This window comes from Mustela erminea, chromosome 11, assembly GCF_009829155.1.
Source record: "Mustela erminea isolate mMusErm1 chromosome 11, mMusErm1.Pri, whole genome shotgun sequence".
NCBI classification, from domain to species: Eukaryota; Metazoa; Chordata; class Mammalia; order Carnivora; family Mustelidae; genus Mustela; species Mustela erminea.
In genome coordinates this window covers 947,042-971,063 of record NC_045624.1, presented here as the reverse complement: position 1 = coordinate 971,063, position 24,022 = coordinate 947,042, and the positions used below count along the sequence as shown (strand labels likewise).

Below are 24,022 nucleotides of genomic sequence, written 5' to 3'. Positions count from 1 at the left end.
ACGGAAAACCCAAGAGATTCCACCCCAAACTACTAGAAGTCACACAGCAATTCAGTAATGTGGCAGGATACAAAATCGATGTACAGAAACCAGTTGCTTTCTTACACACTAACAATGAAAATACAGAAAGGGAAACCAGAGGATCAATTCCATTTACTGTAGCACCAAGAACCATAATACACCTTGGAATAACCCTAACCGAAGAGGTAAAGGATCTGTACTCGAGGAACTACCGAACACTCATGAAAGAAACTGAAGAAGACACAAAAAGATAGAAAAGCATTCCATGCTCACGAATCAGGTTTTCTACATAGAGTACATAGTACATCATCTTGTCTGAAAACAGTGGAAGTTCAACTTCTTCCTTGCCAATATAGATGCCTTTTATTTCTTGTTTTTGTGTTCTGATTGCTGAGGCGAGGACTTCCAGTATCATGTTCAATAGTAATGATGAGAGTGGACGTCCCTGTCTTGCTCCTGATCTCCGAGGGGAAAGGCTCCCAGCTTTTTCCCATTGAGGATGATATTAACTGTGGGTCTTTTGTATATGGCCTTTATGATGTTGAGGTATGTTCCCTCTGTCTACTTTGTGAAGGATTTTCATTAGGAAGGCTGCTGTGTCTTACCAAATGCTTTTTCTGCATCTACTGACAGGATCATATGGTTCTACGCTTTCCTTTATTAATGTGGTGGGTCACACTGAATGACTTGTAGATGTTGAACACCCCCCTGCAGCCGAGGTATAAATCCCACTTGATTGTGGTGAGTAATTCTTTTCATGTACTGTTGAATTTGATTTGTGAGTATTTTATTGAGAATTTTTGCATCCATGTTCATTAGGGATATTGGCCTATAATTCTTTTTAGTGGAGGCTTTGATTTTGGAGCCAAGGTCATGTTAGATTTGCAGAAGGAGTTTAGAAGTTTTCCTTCCATTTCTATTTTTTTGGAACAGTTTGAGAATAGGTATTAATTCTTCTTTCAGTGTCTGGTAGAATTCCCCTGGGAAGTCATCTGGCTCTGGACTTTTGTTTGTTGGGAGATTTTTGATTACCAATTCAATCTCATTGCTGATTATGGGTCTGTTCAAATTTTCTATTTCTTCCTGTTTCAGTTTTGGTAGTTTGTATGTTTCTAGGAATTTGTCCATTTCTTCCAGGTTTCCCAGTTTGTTGGCATATATTTTTCATAGCATGAGGATTATAATTGTTTATATTTCTGGGCTGTTGGTTGTGATCTCTCCTCTCTCTTTAATGATTTTATTTATTTGGGTCCTTTCTCTTTACCTTTTGACGTGTCTGCCGAGGGTTTTTATCAATTTTATTAATTCTGTTGAAGACCAGTTCTTAGTTTTAATAATCCACTCTATTCTGCTTGTTTCTAGAGTGTTTATTTCTACTCCAATCTTTATTATTTCCCTTCTTCTACTGGCTTTAGGCTTTATTTGCTGTTCCTTTTCTAGCTCCTTTAGGTGTGAGGTTAGATTGTGTGTTTGAGACTTTTCTTGCTTCTTGAGGTGGGCCTGTATTGCAATATACCTCCCATCCCCTCTCCGCCTGTTTCCCTGTACCAGCTCACCCACGAGGTGTGGTTCTGCCAGTCACGGCATGGAGAGAGAGGCACAATCATGAGAACTTCTGGAATGCCCATTTTCATGCTCTATCTAACGAGTTTGTGAGCCCTGCTGGCTTCGGTTGACTGTGCCATGCTCAGAGGGCCATGCGCAGGGCTAAGCCTCTCAAGCTCTCAGCAATGAGTGAAGGAACAGACGGAGCTGGGCAGCCCACCCTCACTCCATTCTCTCTGTGACGTGGGATATTCTGAATTTCTCCTGCTGTGCTGACCGATCTTTGGTAGTAAACAGGACTGTAAAAGGTCAAGTATTTGGAAAACACCGGAAGACAGGCAGGCCTTCCTTCTCATAAACACTCCCACGCACGTTCACGCAAGGAGGCACATGGAAGGGAAGGGCTAGTGTGCTTTTCTGGAAACTAGAAAAATCGTGCACTTTTCCTACAAATTACGTTCATTCAATAAGACTGCCTTCACTCACAGTCAGTACAGCAGCTTTACTGGAAGCCACAGAGAGGTTGGGAAGGAGATGATATTCAGAACACTCAGGTTTTCTTCCAAAAATATTGCCTTACAAATATCCAAGATTCATTCACAGACTTTTAAGTCTTAATATTATAATAAAATATAAGAAAATGATTGGCCTGGTCACTGTAGAAACAAAGCACCCAAAGAAAATAGAACATTTGACATATTTGATAGGTTTTCCGAACAAGATTTGCTGACCATTTTATTTTCCGGATTTACTGACCACTGTCCATGTGCCGGGGACGGTTTAAGGCTCTGGGGTTTCAGTAGTGAACAAAATAGACAAAATATTTTCTCACGGAGATGACATTTTAGCAAGGAAGGAAGACTTACTAAGCAAAAATTGGTGATGAACATAAAGGAGACTATCAGAGTGGGAAGTGGACTAGGGGAGAGCTGCTGCCCTCCTGGGCAGGGTGGCCAGGGGCGCCCTTGCGGAGACGATGAGGCAGGAGCCACCTGGACATCAGGGGAGGACCCTACCAGGTGCATATAAGGATGACATCTGGGCTATGTTTCCAGATCGAGGGGACCTGTGTGGCCGGACAGGCTGTGGGGGATCTGAGAAGTGTGGCCACATCACTGGGCTTTGATCATGGTAAGGAACATGGCTTGGACTCTGTCCTGGGAAACTTTGGCTGATGGTGAAGCCACATCCCCAGGCTGCCCATCGGCTGTGATGGTCACTGTGTGGGTCTCTGTGTGTCATAGTGACCGACAAATCATTCTGGACTTCTTCAGGCCACAGACGAGGACGTGGACAGGTCCATCCTGGACGGTGTCTAATCCAGCTCTGGCTGAGGACATGGTTCTGCAGGGTCTCCGGGAGCGGGCCTGCATTCCCATCGGTGCTCTGTGGTGTGTCTGAGAGCAGACATGGGACGCTCGGTCATGGGGCCAGCGGGACCCACCCCAGCTCCACCACTCAAGGGTCAGCAGCTGGTCGAGCTCCAGGGCACACAGGATGGAGAGACAGAAGGAGAGAGGGACACTGACCCAGGGAGCAAAGAGACAGGTGGGGAGAGACAGACTGAGTCAGGGAGGGAGGCTGAGGCACAGACACAGTCTTGTGCTGAGCAGAGGGCTGAGTCACGTCACCTCACAAGTCAGAAGGAGGCCCCCGGGGCGCGGCGGGGGACCTGACGCTCCTCATCTGTCTGCTGCCACGGCCTGGGAGAGTAGCCCGGCCTGCCCGCCTGGCATTAAGCACAGCCGTGTGAAGAAAGCCGTGTACGAAACACCTCAAGGCCCGGACTCCCTGGCATCAGTGAAGTCGCACCCTGGCTGGGCTGAGAAGTCCTGCGACCACCGGGGAAGCCCCCATTTCTGGGAGGACGTGACACCAAGAGCTCCAGGAAAAAGTGCTCATCACATCGGATGTGCTGTGTGTGCTTTTCAGAGGATCTTGGACTCAAAACTCAAGATCATGGTGCAATTACAGGACCACCGGAGCCTACATGAGGAGCTCTGGTCCCAGGGGCGCCCTCACTTCAGGTACAAACACAGGGGGGAGAGCTAGCTTTTGGGGCCGGGGGTCTGGGGTCCATCTGGCAGCCTGTCGGTGTGTCTGTGTCCACCGTCGGGACTCCTGGGGCACAGGGACACACACGACTCCTGCCAAGTCTCAGTCCGTCTTCCCCGGAGACGGGAGCATCGGGGTCCTGCCGAGGGCCACACGGAGGGGCTGTCTAGGTTTGATAGGAACCACGCGCATATCTACACACCGGCACACAGGGCAGAGAAACGCCTTCAGTGTGGAAACCACCAGAGCGAGGAAAGGAAGCCGGTAACCCTTCTCCTCCGTGGCCTCGCCCTGTTTTAGAGAGGAAGCCCCGGGGGCTGGAGAGGCTCAAGGTTTTGGTGCAGCTGCAGCGTGCCACATGTGTCCACGGCACACACAGGTGGGATGGACGGGTGGGGAGGAAGGGTCTGGAAAGACGGCTCCCCGTCTGAGCAGCACCGGCCTGGGGCGGGCTTTCAGCGGGCGTTCTGAGGGCGCTGGGGGGCCCCGTGTCCTGGGAGGGGGCGGGAGAGAGGCAGTGGGGGCCCGAGGACACACTGCACTGAAGTGAATTTCCAGGGCTTCTGGAAAATCAGAGTTTTCTTAAAACACCATCAACGAAGGGCTGACTTCCACGCAGCACGGACAGAACGCAGCCGGAAGGGGACACAGAGACGACTATGCCACAGCACAGTCCGTGCTGCGGACTGGAAGCAGCGTGAACCCAGCGGAAGAAATCCCGGTCACCGGCCGCCTGAACAGGACCCTTCCCTGAGGTCACCAACACACATAGTCACGGTCACGGTCACGGTGAGTGGAGGCTGGCCAACCACGTGAACGAACCCACACGTCCCGAAACTCAGCTAGCTGCCTGATCCGGGGCCGGGTCAGCCTCCCACAGGGTGGGGGACAACGTCCTATAACAAGGCGGGCTCAGGCCCACCTGTGCTTGCTGGGGGTGCCCGAGCAGGCAAGCCAGCCAGGAAGGCTGCCCCACTCTCCTCGGCCTCGACCAGACAGCGCACTCCTGAGCCGTGACACCTGCCGGCGGCCCTCAGCTGTGTGCATCAGGAAGGGCGGCAGCCAGGCCCGGGGGGACCTCCCCGGAGTAGCAGAGTGCGGGCTCATGCGGGGCCCACCCCCAAACCCCCGTGTCCCCACCCTCCCGTGCTCTCCGCCGGCGGTGTCCCGGCCCCTCCCATCCAAGGACGACTCTGGGGACCATGGCTGTCAGTCGTGGCAAGCCTTCCAGGAGGCATTGGTGTTCTAAGCCTTTCATCTGCTGCCGAGGAGCACACGGTTTTGTTCTCTGCTCAAGGGATTTCTGGGAGTTCCAAGAAAACAAGGAGACATTTTGATTCGTGGTTTGGGGGACCTTCCAGTCTCTCTTGAAGTCACCAAGTCCTGTGGGTCCTGCACTAGGACAGGAGGAGGGCGGGGTCCTCGGCACGCGGAGCGCGGACGGGGATCTCCTTCCGGCGCTGGGCTGGAGTGTGCCGCCGAGAGGCTCCCGCGGTCCCCGTGCCCGCCCCCATCCCCGGGCCTTCGCGACCCCCGACCCCTGTCCCGTCACCGTCCCCGCCTCTGCCCATCAGCGAGACTGCCGATCCTTGTTTATTGTTTCGTTTGAAGACGCTGCTGTCCACCCCTTCCGCCGAGATGCCGACCTGGTCTTTCTGGTATAGAACCTGGCACCTGGCCGTGCCAAACCCTGTGGGAGGTCCGCGGCCCGCGGCTCCCCAGCCCCGGCTGTGTGCGTGGCGGCTTCGGGGAAACACAGCTCGCCAGACTGTTCCCCAGCAGTCAGTCCCGGGCAACCCCGGGGGCTGCGGTGGCCTGGCTGTGAGACACAGTGCTGGGATACATACATCTGACCGGCCAGGGCCAGGGCCAGCTCTCTGGGCCCTCTGCAGCCCTGCAGGGGCGATGTGGGCCACCCTCCTCGGAGCCCATGGTCCCTCCGAGCCCTTCAACACAAAGCAGCGTTGTTCACGTCTGCCGCCCGCTGGCCCGGACGCTCCCAGCCCTCAGCCCCCTGAAGTCCGTGACCCTGGGACCAAGGACGCTCCCAGATGCCTCCCCACCACAGCTGGCCTTCCAGGCTCCAGGAGCCTGGGGTTACCAAGGTGGCCTGGGGAGTCAGACCCCTGCAAGACCCCACCTGCCTTCAGCTTCCTCACCGAATTTAAATTGGAAAGAAAGTTTTAAACAATCAAGCTAGAACCAGTCCTTGTTCTGTAGTGTCTGGATTACAAAGCTTTTACATTTTAGTGAAAAGAGTAAGTATTTAGTGCTATGCCATGTGTATGCCCCACTGCGTCACCGGTGTTGGCTTGTGGGCTTCCCCCACAAGGTGAGGCCCGGTGGGGAAGGGGTCCCACCGTCCCCGCCACGACCTCCAGATCCAGGGTCTCCGGCCCGCACATTCCTGCGGGAGCGCGCCTGCGTGCTGGCCCGGCCCGGGCTCCACGGCGGGGCCTCTCTCTGCGCGCTCACGCTCACGTCCGGTCATGGAGGCAGGGTGGAGCCTCCCTCTGCGACTTCCCACTTCTCTGAGATTCCTGTCTGCTTGGGTCATTCATTTAAAATATTTTTTTAAGGTTTTATTATTTTGACGGGGACAGTGAGTGTGAGCGAGAGAGCGGGGGGGGGGGGGGCATAGGCAGAGGGAGAAGCGGCTCTCCGCGGAGCAGGGAGCCCGATGCGGGGCTCGATCCCAGGAGCTGGGGGTCAGGACCTGAGCTGAGGGCGGACGCTCAACAGCTGAGCCCCCCAGATGCCTCACGTTCCTGTCGGTGATTTTGTTTCTGGTCAGACGACTGCCGCTGGTGCGCAGCCTTCCCGCCGGTGGAGCTGCCGTTCCCCTAGAACCGCTTTACAGAAGGCAAACCGGGCCTGCTTCCGCTCAGAACTCTGTTTTCCAGACTGGGCTCCAGAAAGGACGGAGACGATGTGAAGACCGTGCAGCCTGGGAATCTGGAGGGAGACACGTCCGAGCACCCACAACACGTCCGGGGCAGCAACTGTCCACCAATGTCTCCGAGGCAGCCCCTCTGTGCCCATTACCACTTCCTGCCGATGGGGGGGGCTCCTCATGTATTACCAATAAAATAAAATATAAAAAGAAAACCACCCGTTCTCCGTCTCTGCACTTCTCTGCCCATTCTCCATGAGGAGGTTACCCGGAGGCCCGAGCTGCACTGACCCCCTTGCCCAGTGCGGCTGTGCCTCGTGCCGTGGCCGCCATCTGAGCCCGGGGGAAGGTGCGTGTGGGTCACAGAAGGGCCGGACAACAGAGGACCTTCCTGTGGTCCCGTTCCCCAGGCCAGCCAGCCCCATGTTCCAAACTCTAACCCAGGGACGAAACTCACAGTTCGGGGAGGGTAGTCTGTTGCCTGAAACCACTCCCGCAAACCCTTTTCACGAAAACGTTCAGGAAGCAGGAACTTCACTCCTTGCAAAGAATCACTCTGGTACGAAGAGGAAACGGCACCATTAAGTGTGACCGAGGTTCTGCGAAATCAGTGCCCAGAAGTCCCGGTTCCAGCCCAGGGTCAGCGTGCTTTCCCCCCGCGCTGAGCCGGGGAGCCTTCACCGCGGGGCCGACTGTCCCGACGAGGCCCCATGCGGCGCCCCCGGAATGCGGACTCTGGTATGGTTTGACGACAGTCTCGTGACCTACTGCTCTTGCCAGACAGCAAGGACACACTTCAACACCATCTCTCCCGGGATTAAGGCAGAAACCCCCTATCATTTGATGACTCTTGCTCAGTCGAAGAGTGAACTCCCAGGGGCCCGAGTCTGCACATGGGACACTTGAGGCGCCATCGTGACCCGCGGCTGAGCTCGGTCCATCCCGCCTGAGGGGGGCCAGACTCCAGGTTCGCCGGCTGCGCTCTCCTGTCCGGCCATCTCTGCCGTCTCTGCTCTCGCCCGATTCTCTCGGCTTCACGGGCTCGTCCTCCTGTCCCAGCTGGACCCACAGTTCTTTGCGAGGTGCCGGATGGACCCCGGCCACATCCTCACAACCAGTTCGCTGATGAGTCCTGGCTGGCTCGTGTCCCCGACGCTGCTTTCACCCCAAGGATCTGCGGGGCTCATGATGCTCCTCCAGATGCCCCGTGTGACATTCTCCAGAGTGGGTCTCGCCGTGTGATTTGCTGCCATGTTTCTTCAAAGCTCGAGAGCCGGAGGGCACTTGCCTGTGAGCCTCCTTCTCCGACAGCCTTGGCTCGCCTGGCACGGAGGCTGGGGGCACGCCGTGATACAAAACCCAAAGCCCGGGCAGGGTATCAGGGCCGGCTGCACGTGGCGCCCACAAAAGCCCGTCCACGAAGCCTCCTCAGGGAAGTCTGCCACCCAGTCCCTACTCCGCACCCACAGCAGATCCGGCGCAGGCACTCGGGGGCTGACAGCCTGGCACGCAGACGTGGAGCGACTGACCATGCACCGGATGCAGGAGGGACCTGGAGGGTGTGTGCGAGAGACCAGCGGAGACGGAGAGATTGAGAGAGCGGGGGAGGGGAGGTGTCGAGACCAGCCCTGAAACCAACCGCGGGCAAGAAGCTGCGGTTTCCCGCTCGTGATCAAGGATCCCAAAGCCCGGTCCCCGCCTGCTCTGCAAACACCCATTTTCTTTCTGGGTTGAGTCGCTGTGTCCTCTGGGCCACGGTGCAGTCAGACCCGATGTGAGGCGTGTGAGCGGGCTCTGCAGCCTGCGTGGTGGCAGGTGTGACCTGCCCCTGCTGGTGCCCCGTCCCGCACGTGATGGCGAGGAGGACCGGGCAGTGCGACGGGGTCCCCTCGACTGCTCTGACCACAGGGAATCTGAGAGGGCGTGTGCTGGCAGGAGCGCGGGCCGTGCACATCCACACAACCCCACGCGGGAGCCTCGCTGATGGCCTGGTCGCCCGCGGATGGCCTGCCCGGCTCTGTGCGTCTGGGCTCCGCTGTGGGTCTTTCTACCTGCCAGGTTTATGACCCGGGGTCCCCATCTGACGCTGGCGGTCACCTCTGCTCCGTAAACTCTTTAAGACGCCCCTTGTCTCCACGGGCAGCACAGACCCAAGGCGGAAGCAGAACAAAGAATCACGTCCCACCCACCTGACCTACCCCTTCTCCTGCGACACTGCTCTGTTTGAAGGCCGCTGGGGGCCCCTGGTCTTTTGGGGGCAATGGACCTTTCTGTTCGCACAGCTCTGGCCAGGACTGTCCCTCACCACCCGAGACGGTCCTTCTGGGTCTCTCTACCTCTGGGACTGCTCTGCCTGTCAGCTCAGTTCTGTTTTCTGGGCCACATGCAGGCTTCAGAAGGGAGCCCCCAGCCTCCAGCCTCCTGGGCCCACCAGCACGGGTGTGCCGTCAGGAATGCACAGCGCAGCCCGGGACCCGGGGTAGCTGGGGGCAGCTGTGTTCAGAAGTGGGGTCAGCCCGGCAGGAGGTGCTGTGAGGGGGAGGTGGGAGAGAGGCTTGCAAGGGGCCGTGACAGCACCGAGGGCAGCAGAGGAAGGCACTGCGGGAGAGGTCGGAGCAGAGATCACAGGGTAGGGGTCCTTCTGCTTCCGACCCCCGGACGCATGCACCCTTTGAAGACACAGCGTGTGTGACTGTTTCATCCAGAAAATGCTCTTAAAAGACAGTTCGAAGAGTTACTATTTTTTCAGTGCCTTATTAGTGGAAGTTCCAGCAATGGCGGACAGGTAGATAGATCTTCAATTGTTATTTTATTCTTAGTTGCCTCAAGGACCTGTAGATGGGCGTGGAGACTGACGTCAACAGGAAGCAACAAAGAGCCCCGAGGACAGGGAGTGGCCCTCAGTCCTGCCCGGAACCCCATCCCAGCAGGTGTGTGACCGTCGGGGGGACGCGGTGGAGCAAAGGCCGTGGGGAGCGTGTGTGCGCGTGGGGGTGGTTCAGGGAGTGTTTGTGTGCGTGTGTGTGCGTGTGGGGGGGTTCAGGGAGTGTGTGTGCGTGTGTGTGTGCATGTGTGCGTGTGTACGTGTGTGTGCGCTTGTGTGTGCGTGTGTGTGCGTGTGTGTGTGCATGTGTATGTGCGTGTGGGGGTGGTTCAGGGAGCGTGTGTGTGCGCGTGTGTGTGCGTGTGTGTGCGCGTGTGGGTGCGTGTGTGTGCGTGTGGGGGTGGTTCAGGGAGCGTGTGTGTGCGTGTGTGTCTGCGTGTGTGTGTGTGTGTGCATGTGTGTGCATGTGGGGTGGCTCAGGGAGTGTGTGTGTGTGCGTGTGTGTGTGCGTGTGCGTGTGCGGGTGGGGGTGGTTCAGGGAGCGTGTGTGTGCGTGCGTGTGTCTGCGTGTGTGTGTGCGTGTGCATGTGTGTGTGTGCATGTGCGTGTGTGCGTGTGTGTGCATGTGGGGTGGCTCAGGGAGTGTGTGTGTGTGCGTGTGTGTGTGCGTGTGCGGGTGGGGGTGGTTCAGGGAGCGTGTGTGTGCGTGCGTGTGTCTGCGTGTGTGTGTGCGTGTGCGCGTGTGTGTGCATGTGCGTGTGTGTGCATGCGCGTGTGTGCATGTGCGTGTGTGCGTGTGTGTGTGTGTGCGTGGGGGGGTTCAGGGGGTGTGCGTGCGTGTGCGTGTGTGTGCATGTGTGCGTGTGTACATGTGTGTGCGCTTGTGTGTGCGTGTGTGTGCATGTGTGTGTGCATGTGGGGGTGGTTCAGGGAGCGTGTGTGTGCGCGTGTGTGTGCGTGTGTGTGTGCGCGTGTGTGTGCGTGTGTGTGCGTGTGGGGGTGGTTCAGGGAGCGTGTGTGTGCGTGCATGTGTGTCTGCGTGTGTGTGTTTGCGTGTGTGTGTGTGCATGTGTGTGCATGTGGGGTGGTTCAGGGAGTGTGTGTGTGTGCATGTGTGTGTGCGTGTGCGGGTGGGGGTGGTTCAGGGAGCGTGTGTGTGCGTGCGTGTGTCTGCGTGTGTGTGTGCGTGTGCGCGTGTGTGTGTGCATGTGCGTGTGTGCGTGTGTGTGCGTGCGCGTGTGTGTGCATGCGCGTGTGTGTGCGTGCGTGTGTGTGTGCGTGGGGGGGTTCAGGGGGTGTGCGTGTGTGTGCGTGCGTGTGTGTGCGTTTGTGTGTGCGCGCGTGCGTGTGGGGGGGTTCAGGGAAATACTGAAGTCCTTGCTGGCATCTTTGGAACCAAGTCGGACGATGTGTTTAAAGATCCCGTGAGTTTTCAGTCATTATCTTGATTTATTTCTGCAAAACTACCGTTTACAATAAAGTAAAAGAGTAACACATCCCAGTATCAGATTTAAAACATAAGAACAGGAATGTCCACGAGGAAGGACGGGCACCCAGCACTGCTTGGACGCGGACGGAGCCGGAGGGGTCATGCTGAGAGAAGAAGCCGCAGAGAGGGAGAGAACGGTCCCGCGGCCTCACTCCCTCGCGGGACGGCGGGCATCGGGCAGCGGATGACAGGGAGGGGAAGCCGAATGGGAAGAAGCCATTGATGGAGACAATCGTGAGGCTCTTGACTCCAGAAACAAACCGAGGGCGGCTGGAGGGGAGGCGGGTGGGGGCTGGGGTCGCGGGGGACGGCGCGGAGGGGCCCGTGCCGTGGTGGGCGCTGGGCGTCGTACAGAGCTGACGCAATCTCGGAACGCTACGTCTGGAACTAAGGATAGACTACATGTTGGCTAATTGCGTTTAAATAGAAAAATAATAGAATACAATAAAATGAAATACAAAAGCTGGGGAATTCCGGGCCTTCTCCTTGGCCTTACCGAGCCCGGCTTCTCAGTTCGCCTTCGTGCTCCGCTGCGGGAGGAGACGGCACGCAGCAGGGTCACTGGAAATACGTCTTTTTTCTCCGCGAAAAGACCCTGCCCCGCCGTGGTCGATTCCAGAAATACTGACTTACCGCTGCCTCCCTCGCGCTGAAGAGCCGCAGACATGTGAACCCGCTCTTTCGTGCGGCTCGGGAGGAGCTGGTGTGACTTGGTGAACTCCAGAATTTTCTCTCCAGGAACATTGCTTCACTGCTGACAGAACAACCTCTTTTTGTCAAAAATGTCCTAAATCTATGCCAGATCATATACAGTTTGGTAACAGAAAGCAGCTCTAAGGACAAGAGCTGGAGACGGAGTGCTTTGTTTTTCCGGAGAGTTCCTGCAGCCGCACCCGGCACGAGACGCAAGGCAGGCTGCGTCTTTCCGGCGGGAGCTTGTCCACCTCCAGCCAGCGGACGCCGAGGCCCTACCAGCACGTTTATGCCAATTCGGCCTCTGAAGGCAAAGCTTGGGAAAGCACCACGGGCCCACCTCGGGTCCCTGGAGAAAAGCAACGCTCTGTCCCGCGCCCACCTCTGCTTCCGCACCGCACACAGCAGGGCTGTGCTTGCCTCCGAAGACTCGGCCTCGAGATCCCAGCACTGCTTCGGAGAACCCCAGTCACTTCTGTGTGACGTGGAAAGCAAGTCAAGGGACGGGAAGATCAGTGCCTCAGCTCCAGGTGGGGGCCGGCCGGGGGCTCGCACACGCGGACTCCCAAACAGTACCTCTGCACCAGGGTAAACACCGGCACGAGTTGTAGCCTCAGGGTCAAGGAAAACCCAGGAGACCATAAAAGAAACATGCAAATTTTGACAAACGTGTTCTCTGATCGTGACGTTGGCGGATCGATCAGTCATCCTGGGCCACTTGTGAGCCTCTGACACCAGTTCATGCCTTCTGGGTTCCTACGACCTGTTTTCCTTCCTAGGGGCCGACAGGACGCTCTCCAGACCGCTGTGCGATGGGGAAAATGGAGGGCGGCGGGGTGTGGGGCTCAGAGCACTTCGGAGGTTCTGGGCTCAGGGCACTGGCGTCAGGAGGAGTCGGATCAGAAGGTGCAGACCCATGTTCACCAACGCGTGTGACTAGCAGGAGACGGACGACATGTCACAGATGGGCTGGACCAGCACGGAGCGGGCGGCTCCTGCCCGCACCTGCGTTCATGGGGCAAGTCAGTACGGAGTCTACCGAGAGGCTTCTACCTGAGCTGGTGTTGTCGGGCTCTGGGGCCGTGAGGGGCTGGGCTCCGGCTGGAGACACACGGGCTCTCCTCGGACACCGAAAAAACAAGGCACCGAAGCACAAGGAACAAGGGTGTAAGAGGGTCTTCCAGCAGCTCCTCGGGAGCCCAGCCGTGTGCTGTCCACCTGCTTCTGGTCACTCACCCCCATGTGCGTGTAACACACCCAAGCAGCGAGAGGGGCCGAGCTCCGAGCCGAGTGCCGGGAAGGCGGCTGGCTGCAGGTGCGGTGCCCCTCCTCCCCGGTGCCCGTCCGGTTGGCAGCCACGGGGATTAAAGGGCGACTGCCCAGGGTCAGGGGTCATTGTTGCAGTGTTGAAGAAAAATCTTACTTTCCAAGAACATACATTTTTACATACAGAGCCTGATTTATTTTGGCTCCTGAGCCTGTGAGTTGGAATTAATTTGTGTGACTAATTCATGTCAGGAATTCACAAAATGAATGTCTCAGTTGCCACAAAGCAAAGGGATAATTTAAAATGCACGTGGCTGGAACACCTGATTGACCCCACTGTGAGGACCTGCATTCGAGCTTGTTCCGTTTCCACACAGCGGTCTCCTGAAGGAGACGGGATGAACAGCAGCAGGGAATGTCCTGCCTGATGCAAGCGCGACAGAAGCAAACAGCCCCTCAGAGAATACAAGTGTGTTTGGAACCGTCATTGTGGAGAGTGAGAAGCTGGGCAGTTACTAAGTCGCGAGGGGGGCTCGCACTTTTGAACCCATTGAACACTCGTGCAGGAGACCAGAACGATGCAGGGGAAATTTAGATCCCACCAACTCCTTTGATGTGTGCTGCCCAGCATCTGCTGTGTCCCCAAACCAATTCCCACACACCCTCCACGGCGTAACCATGCATCTTAACCACGTGCTCACGAAATGCTTACATTTGACCTCTGGGACTTGAACATTAATCCACATGGATGAATCCCATACACGAAAGACTGACAGTGAGTAGATAAAAGGTTTAAAGGGAAGTAGAGTTATGGGATGAAAAACAAATCAGACTACAGTGAAACCATCTCTAGACGAAAATATTTATAATGTACACAGATAAACAATGAAAAATAATCAGATTGACGAGGTAATACTTGAAAATAGTTATATTTGAGCCTTCAGAAGCGTGGGGAGAAGTACTCTGTGTTATGGGAGAACACTATGAACCAGCGCGTGCCGACGAGCTGGAGAGCCGAGACGAAATGCTCAAACTCCCGGAAACACAAGCCTACCCAGGTCCAATCACGAAGAGACAGGAAATCTGGACAGACTGAGAACTGGCAAGGCGATAGAACCAGTCATCAAAAACTTATAAACAAACAAACAAAAGCCCTGAATCAGATGGCTGCATAGGTGAATTCTACAAGTATTTAAAGCAGAATTAATATCAATCCTTCCCAAACTCTTCCAGAAAATTGAAGAGGAACACTTTCTAACTCATTGCATGAGGCCAACAATCTTGATGCCAAAGCCAGAGGAAGATACTACAAGAAAGGAAAGCTATATATCCGTAATCTTTATGAATACTGATGTGAAATCCCTCAACAAAATACCAGCAAACAGAATTCAGCAGTTTATTAAAAGAACTTTACATTATGGCTAAGAGCGATTTCTTCTTGGCATTCAAGGATGGCCAACATATTAAAATTGACCAACGGACTACATCACTTTGACAAAATGAAAAGAGCAAAAAACCTCAATATAATCATCTCAATTAATGCAGAAAATGCATTCAACAAATTCAACACCTTTTATGACTTAAAAAACTCAACAAGCTTAGGAAGAGAGGGAGACTACCACATAGTAAAGGTCACCGATGATAAAGGTCACATAGAAAAACCCACAGCAGACATTATACTTCACAGGAGAACACTGAGAACTACTCCTCTGAGGTCAGGAAAAAGATAAGAATGCCTGTGTGTGCCACTTCTATCCGACATTATCTCACAAGTACTTACCAGAGCAAATAAGTAAGAAAAAAAAGAAAAGTCATCTAAGTTGGAAAGGAAGAAGTAAAATTATCTGTTTGTGGATGACATGATCTTCTATCTAAAAAACCCCATAAACTCCACAAAAACACTATTAAAACCAGTGAATGAATTCAGCCAGTTTGTAGTATACAAAATTAACACAAAAAATGGATTGTTTCTGTACACGAACAACAAACAATTTGAAAAGGAATTTAAGAGAACTTCACTTACAATAGCATCCAAAGAATAAAATATTTAAGCAAATAAACAGACAAAGAAGTGAACTCCTCGTACACTGAAAACTACAACCTTGCTGAAAGAATTAAAGAAGTCCAAAATCAACAGAAAGACGTCCCCTGCTCATGGGCTGGGACACTCAACAGTGTTAAGATGTCGATGCCGCCCAAGCGGCCTACAGATTCGGCGCACTCGCTAGCAAACCCCCGATGACGTCTGCGGTTCCCTCACTTTTCGCAGTGCTCCACTGAGGGAAAATCCATCCTAAAATTCATATAAAATCTCAAAGGATCCTGAAAAGCCAAAACAATCTTGGAAAACACAAAATCAAAATCGTACTTACTGATTTCAAAACGCACTACAAAGTAATACCCATCAAAGCAGAGCGGTTTTGGCATAAAGACAGACAAACAGAACAATGACTACAACAGGGCTCGGAAATAAACCCTCACATAGCTGTTGACTGACTTTTGACGAGGTCGCCAAGACCACTCAGTGGGGAAAGGACATCTTCTGAGCAGCTGGTGCTGGGATCACTGGACGTCCACCAATGGAAGAACAGATGTGGGCCTGTATCTTACACCACATGAAAAATAAGACCCCTGCCTCCGGGGAGGAAGACCCAGGCCAACCCCGGTGCGGCCAAGACAGCGGGGTTTACAGCTGACGGCAGGGGCAGGAGGAAATGTGCGGCAAATCGGGCAGAAGTGACACGGGGGCCGGGGTTCTGGCTAAGCCGGCCGGCTGGGGGAATCTCGGGGATGGAGGGTTCCACACAGAGCGGTCGCTAGCCTGCACCCCACACACTCTCCTGTGCCAGGTTTACGGACGGCGGACCACAGCGAGGCCCGGTCGGCCCACGCGCAAACGGACCTGGGGAATCCGGGCCCCGAGGAATGACCGAATCCACAGGCGCCCCTTGTGACGCACCCTCTTGCCTTACTCCTGACAAACAGGCCCCCAGTGTCCTGTGGGCATGGACACTCTGTGCTGGGGGTCCAGACCCTTCAGCCTGCCCCAGGGGACACCCGACACGCAGCAGGGTTTTGTTAAATGTTTAAATAAAGGAAGGAGAAAGGAGCGGATCATTTGCTTTAAAAAAAATCACAACGTCTCCTATTTTCCTCAGTACTTCAGGGAGAAACAACACGCTTTAAAATTTGTTTGTGGATCAGCATAAACCACCAGAAATATCGGTGGGCTTCCCAGTTGTGACTGAGCATCGTGGTGTACGTGGGGCGAGATCTGAATTTAAATCTACGCACTTGGTAAGCCGGTCAGAGAGCGTCAGTGGGACCCGATGATCTCACTCAGACGTGGGACGTGAGAAGGAAAACAAACGAGCCGAGAGAAAAGGAGACACAAACCAGAAAACGGACTCTTCCGTCTGAGGACACACGGCGGGTCCCCAGAGGGGAGGGGCCGGAGGCGGGGAGACCCGGTGGTGTGGGGACCGGCGCGTCACTGTGCGCTGACGCTGACGCCACGCGGTACTGAGTATTAATTGTTCTAATTATGCACGCGCAGGGAAGCCGTTCCCTCCATTCCCAGCTCCGAGGCGTTGACCTCAACGCAGCAAAGCTCGGGTGCAGCGTCGTGGCTGAATTTCTAAGCTCCGTCACCAGCCGGTTTATTTTCAACGCCCAGTTCTGCCCTCTGAGGTCAGAGGGCAGACTGACGAAATCCTGAGGCCCAGGTGGGTTGACTGCCCGGTGAGGGCCCCGTCTGGTACGTGCGTGATTCCATGGGTGTCGAGACTAAGCTCCCTGGACGGATGTCCCTGTGTCTGGGGTCCGGCGTCGCCGGCCCGCACGGGGCTCAGGAAACGTGTGTCGGCGGAGTGAAGCGAGAGTCCCCCGGGAAGGGTCTCGGCGCCGACCTCTGGGGCAGGGAAGGCTCCTGACGCCTGCTCTTGGACGCACGTCGTGGGGAAAGTTCAGAGTGAAGCAGCAGGACCGATGGCCGCCACAGCCCAGCAGCGCGGACGGGGTGAACCCTGCAGGCCTCGCGTCGGGCGAACTCGCCTGGATCCAGGCTGGGCCCCGCACGCTGTGTGGACTGTGGACTCACACGGACCAAGTCCCACCCTCGGCCCCGTGTCCCACGGTTGGAACAATCTTGGGCAAATGGGTGTTGGGCCCCTGAACGGTGGGAGCAGAGCTGTTAGCTCTGTGACTCCGACACATGCATGTTGTCCCTTCTACGGTTTCCCGCCATCGGGCGTGGTGGGATGGCCCCAGGACCAAGGAAGTGAGGACCAACCGCATGGCACCGTGCGGAGCTCAGGGTGCGCCAAGAACTCCCCGCCTCGCCGTCTGCGGCCTCGCGCTGCTGTCCCCGCGGCGGGGTCCAGGGGCCGCGCACAGGACAGGCGCGGACAGTTCTGTCATCTGGGAACGTGAGCTGCAGAGTGTGAGGACCGACGGCAGACGCAGGCGCTGCAGCGGTCTATGGATCTCCTCAGCGAGAGCGAAGTCACGAACCGATTCAGTTTTATTATTTCTCCTTCCGCAGAGAACGTGCCGTGGTTAAGGCTCAGCTCTCAGAGAGGATTACACGGGACCGGCACTGCAGACATCGGCCCGGGCGTGAAGAGCCCGTTACTTGGATTTAATTACTTGTGTTCTCTGCGCCCCACAGGAAGGAAGGACACCACCATCCTCCGCTGCCGACACCCATGCAGTCTTGGCTGAAAACAGCGCCAGCGTGGGGCAGAAATCCCGTGACGGTGCCCTCACCCCCAGGACCCCCCGACAGCTCACGGCCGCTCAGAACTACCTTCACGTACACCAGCACATGGTCCCCATCTCCGATGCCAGGTCAGTGTTACTTCTAGTCGCTAAGAGGCTCCGGTTACCTTCCCAGTGTGACAGCAGGAACAGCTACCCTGATGCGGCGTCATGTCTACATTAAGTCCTACCTGCGTGTCACGTGCCCTGGTTAAGTTCAAATAATGTATTTTCTCAGATAAAGAGGATTCCTGGTAGGTCTTATTCCCGACCTGTAAAGGCTGTTGAGGGACGATCTGTGGCCCACTGTCTCCCGTGGGACTCAACCGTGTCCACCCCTCACACTGTGGGGGACTCCGGGAGCTCCTGGGACCCGCGCTCCACCTCCCAGGCCCTCCGCACCCTCCTAGCGGGAAGGACAGACCTGACAGGTCTTCCCGTGTGTGCACAGAGCTGGGCCTCCTGCCTGGAGTCTGAGTCATTAGTCGGGGGTGAGGCCTGGACCTCGGCATTTACAAAGTCCCCCCAGATAGTCCCTAAGTGCAGCGAGAGACAGCACTTCTGGGTTGGGGGTTATTAAGACACGAAGATGGTTCTGGCCCCAGCACTCGGTGGCTCTGCCATCAGAGCAAACACAAGGGTCGCTTGAATTAGTCAAGACAGTAAAATTGAGGACAATTTGAGCTTGAGAGGAATTAATCAATTTGCATCTAAACGGATTGAACTTGAAGCTTTCCACTCTAATGGCCAGATAAGTGAGTGGACGGGTCCATTCTGGAGCCCTGCGCAGACTGTGGGCACCGGCAGCCATGGAGGATGTCCCACAGCGCCAGCGTCCAGGGCCGACTGCCTCCCGCACACGTGGTAGCTGTCAGCCCCAGCCCAAGGATGACCTGCAGCCACACAGGTCCCCAGCCTCCGCCTCGTCCTCGAGGAGCTCCTGGGGCAAGTCCCCACTAGCAGTTGTGGCCAGCACAGGTGCCCAGCCCCCTCTTGCCGGACGCCCAGCCGCACTGGGGCCGTGAGCCTTCCTCTGCTCATCTTCTCCTCTGCCGGCAGCTCACGTGCAGCGCGGCTTCCAAAGAGGAGAGCTTGGAGAGTGGACACAAGCATCAGCCAGCGCCATCCTGGGCAACCCGTCTGTGGGGGGCACGTCTGCACTTACTGGGAAACGTCACCCGCAGAGAACCACCCACGGAAGGGATCTTAGCAAGGGTGAGAGCATGGATTTGTGCAGGGGAGGCGGGAAAGTGCTGGTCCTCTGCGAGTCCCTGCTTCATGCTAAACACTCACTTTTCCTCACATGGGAGACGGGGGTCCCCACCTTTCATCAACTCCAAGGCACACGGCTTTTCAGGTCTTAGCGTCTCCGGAACAACAATGCAAGGCTGCGTACGGCGATTGCAGCAAAATGCCTTTCTTGATGGTAAACGGAGCAGCGGTCAGTCTCGGCGCTGATCGTGGCTTGGCCAGGCAGACTGGCCCCTGACAAGCACTTCACAGCGGCGGCCGTTAGGAACTCAGCGCGCGACAGTGTCTGTGGCTTCCTCGCGCTCACAGTGACGCGCCCAAAGTGGTGCTGCTGGGACTCGCGCCAGCGCTGACAGAAGGCCCTGGGCACTTCCGCACACGCTCAGCTCCCCAGCCCCGGCTACCCGGCGGCCAGGCAGTCAGAAGTCCTGGCCTCTCCATCGGCTCCTTCCCAGATTCCCGACATCTCTGCTCACACCCACGCAGCATCCCAGTGCCCAAAGACTACGCTGCCTTTTTCCGACTTTCTGAAGATCCTGTTGCCTTAAAAACCGACCCCCACCCCCCGCCCCTTCCCAGGACACCTGGAGGCTCCATCGGTGAAGCATCGGACTCCGGTTTCCACTCAGGTCAGGATCTCAGGGTCCTGGATTGAGCCCCACGTCGGGCTCCGCCGGGTGTGGAGCCTCCTTACGGTTCTCCCTCTGCGCCTCCACACCCCGTTCACGCTCTTTCTCTCTCAAAGCACACAACAGCAGCAACAGGAGCCCCTAGTCTCCAAAACGTTAAAAAGTGTGTTTCCCAAACCATCCGCTAACCGTGAATGCTCCCAGAACCACGGACGCCTCCCGTGTGCCCAGCGCTTTGGTGGACCCTGGCAGCCAGGCTGCACCGAACCGCGAGGAGGACATCAGCCCCGCAGCTTCGCACATGCGGGGGCCAGAGACGGGGCTCTGTTCACACATGGGTCGCGGGAAGGCGGCCGTTCCCACGCCAGCCGCACCGTCGACCTGCCGCGCTCCGAAGTCTCGCCTCGCGGTCCGAGACACCCTCAGGAATTACTCTGCGGGGAGCTCCTCCTGCCACAGCCCTTATCCGGGGCTCACTGCGGTCGGGGGAGGAGAAGCTCCTCCCTGTCCCCTCCCCCCATCTTCCTCCTCAGCATCACTGTTTAAAAGGACGGAGTTCTAAAAGGACGGGTTCGAATGGCTGGTGGCCTGCTCCGGCCACCGTCACAGATCACCGCAGACCCACTGGTCCAGGGTCCGCAGCCCCGGCTCCCCTCCGTGGGACCCGGCTCCCGTCGACCGCACTCCCCGCAGGCGGAGGCTGGGCCAGTCCCTTCTGGCCCCCGAAAGCCCGCTCTCGGCCTCTGCATCTCCGAGGGCGTCAGCAAAGCCGAGGGGCCAGCCTGCACGCCCTCCGACCCCATGCCGCAGGCTAGAGGGTGTTCGGCGTTTTTGAAGGGGACTTCCTGATGCCACTTTACTGCCACACGCAGAGAAGGTGGAGAAGGAAAAGCAGAGGGAGAGGAAAACCTCAGTGGGACCTCATGACCTGGCCATGTGGGAACCGATTTCCTAACCCAGGAGCTCGGATGAGCAGGAGGGGGGTCTCCACGCTCCGAACTCTGCAGGGTCACCCTGTGGAGATGGGCTCTTTCCGTGGCCCACGGAAGCAGCTGGAGAAAAAGCAAGAGAGCTCTCTGCCCACGAGTCACAGTAGATTGCCTTTTCAGTCGGTGTGTGCTAAGCTTCCCGTCCAGGCCCCGTTGCAAGTCCGCAGTGCCCGAGAAGCCCTCCGTAAAAACACCCTCTCCGCCACCATGTCAGAATCCCCGCCTTTCCCTCTGGATCCGTCCACTGCAATGAGCTGCAGTCGGAAAGGTCTGGACGGCAGGCGGGAGAGCTGACCGGCCAGCATGGGGCTCTCTGTGCTCACCAGGCCCTCGGAGGAGGCCCCAGGGACCCGGCGGTAACCATGGCAACGTGGAAGCAGGACCAGACCGGAGAGCGGGTGAGCGGGTGTGGAGGGAAGGGAGGGCTGACCTGGGGCTCTGGTCGTCGAAGGAAATGGGCACCTGGGGCGCAGGCCAGCTCGGCCACATCTGGCAGGGAGGTAACCCAACAGACAGGTCCGTACCGGTCTGGAGCTCGCGGCCGGGGGGCGGTCGGGAGGGACAGACCTGGAGAGTCTTCACGGATACGAGGAGAGCCCTGAGCTCCCTGGGGAGACAGGAGAAGGCTCTGGGGGATGCCCTTGGGGCTGGAAGGAAGCGGCCCGGAGGAGGAGCCCACGGCAGGGCCACAAGGCCGGCAGGAGCTCCCACCCCATCCCCGGAGGTGCAGGCGCCAGGAGGTGAACTGCAGGACGGGGCAGGCCGGACCAGGACGGCACAGGAATGACGCGAATCAACTTTCCACGCAACGAAGGCCTGCCCAGCTCAGCTCCTTAGGGAACATGGGGGTCAGGCTGTGGAAATCACAGTTTGAGGGCAGTTTCACGCCCCCTCCCGGAGCAAAGTCCACACACGGGGGAAGACGGGGCCCCAGGCCGGGCAAGCGCTCGCTTGAGTCCTTTCACCGGGCAGACCCGCTGGGCTCCAAGCCCCCTGCTCACAAGGATGCGGAAACCATGATGGCCCCGACGGGATGGACGCTGGGGCAGGAGACCCGAAGGGCTCAACTCCCACCCAAGAAAGGCGTGAAGCCGCTCGGATGTCTGCGCAGCCCCGAGTCAGGGCCACGGAGGCTGACGGTCTCCCGCGGCGTCATCTGGCCCACGGGGCCAGAAACCCACCAGAAGGGAACGTCTGCAGGCCCACCATGCCCGCGGCGAGTTTTCTCTCCACTGACGGGTTTCCAGAGTCTGTTCAGGAAGGTGTCACCAGGTCAGCAGTGCGACAGCACGAGGCGCTGCTTCCTCGGGGACTGTGGCAGATGGTGCAGTGTCGGCGGGGCCGGCTGTGAAGGGGCCACGTGTGGCTTCGGCACCCCTGCACCCGCACTGGCGCTTCGGCCACAAGCAAAGGAGGGGCGTAGCACCCAGCTGCCCCCACAGCCCTTGAGCACCCACCGCCCCAGGACTCCCTGGTGGGCTCTTCCTGGTCACACCCGCCCCCATGCTGCAGACACACGCCAAGTCACCCTGCCCCGGTGTGTCCATGTGCACACGGCCCACAGCTCTCGACCACCCGGCCAGCTCCTCACTCGCGGTAGGAGCTGAAGTTCACGGCCCCCTGAAGCCCCGTGACACGGTCCCACCCCAGCTCTGGGCCCGCCGGAGCCCCTGGGCACATCCAGTCCCGCGTTAAGGAGCCCCGATGCTCATGCATCTTCCCGGCCGGTGCTTCCTTGCCTGGCTCTTCAAGGGAAGGGACCACCTCAGTTCATCTGGGCATCTCACCCCCAAATACCTGATTCAAGGCTTCGCACACGATACAGACTCGTATTTGGACTATTTTGGGGAAGGAATAAGTGAAGTCTTGAAGCATTAATCCCTCAAAAAAAAAGATTGAAAAAACATTTTTAACCCATCACGGACCCAATTATTTGAAAACCTCTGGACGAAAAGCAGGTGGGAAAGGGAACGTCCATTGGCGAGTCTCGGGGCCGCCGCACTCCAGGCCGCCACAACCGGCACGCACAGACACCAACGTCTGCGCTGTCTTCAAGCTCTTGTAATGAGCGAAGATCTCAGAGTCTTCAGCGTCACTTGGAAGTAATGGCCTAATCATTATTAATTCCTTTGGTATTTCCTACGATAACATTAATCACAGCAAACTCATTTGATGTAAATGGAAAATCACGCGTTCTGCAACTTTCCGCATTAATTAGCTGGAGTGCCACGTCAGAGCCTCACTGTGTCTGACGATTAAGTACATTTCTTGCACACTTTGATTAAGACACAAATCCCAAGCCAGTAAAGAAAAAAGGTGGGAAAGAAAAAAACAACACTTTATTGGAATGCAGTAATGAAAGCCTCGGGGAAGAGGCGGCCCTCGCTGCCGGGGGCTCTGCGAGCTGCCGCTTGAACTGCAGAGGAAAGGCGCTCCCCGGGGAAGGTGTAAACTGAAAATACCTCCTTCTGTACTTTAACTTATTAGCCGCGTATGTACAAAAGCAATTTTAAAATGTGTTTTAAACACTGCCACGAATGAAGGACTAATCCGCAGAGACACCGCTCAGTCTACACGAATTAGAAGCACAAAGGCAGAGATTTCCATGCAAACTTCTATCAAGGAATAGAAAACACCTTTTTTACCACTTAAGGTAAATGCTCCATTTCTAGAGGGTAAATTGCCTGCTGCCTCACTCCGTGGCGTAATTCCCTCCCGATGACTGACATCTGGGTATCGAGGGGGGAAAAAGGGGGCCAACGCGAGATGGTTCCGCTCGCCGTGCGAAAGGCGCTCGTTAGAACCGGTCCTCCAGCAAGCGGCACGCCGGAGTTGTGACAAAAATCCTGTCAAAAGTCACGTCAGTCACGCTATTTTTTCCTCTGCGGGTTCGAATGCGCATCTTTCAAGGGACGACGGACACGCGCGGAGACACCTGGGATGCGGCAGGTGACGCTCCCGTCTCAGAGGCCGAGGCCGGTGCGCACGGGCGACGCGTTCTGTGGCTGCCTGACAAGTGCCCGGACAGAGGGCGCTGACTCCGCCCCAACAACGGAAGACGGCTGTGGTCCCTCTGGGGAGAAACACCGGATTTCACAGCTGCGAGCAGAGCAGCTGCGTCAGGGGCAGAACGTCACGGCGCACGGGGCCCCCGCGCCCCCAGAGCCCCAGAGCCCCAGACCCGCAGACCCCAGGCCTCCAGGCCCAGTGCCGCGGGACCTGGGGGAGGGCGCCCACACCCAGCGGGGCATAGACGGGGGAGCAGGCCCGGAGAGGACAGCCCTGTTTTAAAGGCTAAATGTAGAGAACCACGAAACCTTCCGCGTGTGAAGTAACAGTATTTGAGGGAGGAAGAGTGTGGGAGTCACGGTGTCAGGGCGGGAGTCACGGTGTCAGGGCGGGAGTCACGGTGTCAGGGCGGGAGTCAGTGTCATGGCGGGAGTCACGGTGTCATGGCGGGAGTCACGGTGTCAGTGCAGGAGTCACGGTGTCAGGGCGGGAGTCACAGTGTCATGGCGGGAGTCAGTGTCAGGGCGGGAGTCACAGTGTCATGGCGGGAGTCACGGTGTCAGGGCGGGAGTCACGGTGTCATGGCGGGAGTCACGGTGT

At 56.8% G+C, this 24,022-nt stretch overlaps 1 protein-coding gene and 1 long non-coding RNA gene across 7 annotated transcripts in view; both read right to left on the bottom strand.

The window, feature by feature from the left end:
* The window catches only part of PTPRN2 (protein tyrosine phosphatase receptor type N2), a 709,963-nt gene that overhangs the window by 265,582 nt on the left and 420,359 nt on the right, over nt 1-24,022 (bottom strand). The gene's annotated exons all lie outside the window — the stretch shown is intronic.
* On the bottom strand, nt 1,457-14,894 carry LOC116568540. Its single transcript, XR_004276662.1, has 4 exons — nt 14,885-14,894; nt 12,308-12,313; nt 6,142-6,150; nt 1,457-1,537 (listed from the first exon to the last, which is right to left on the bottom strand). It is a non-coding gene; the product is annotated as an uncharacterized LOC116568540 (long non-coding RNA).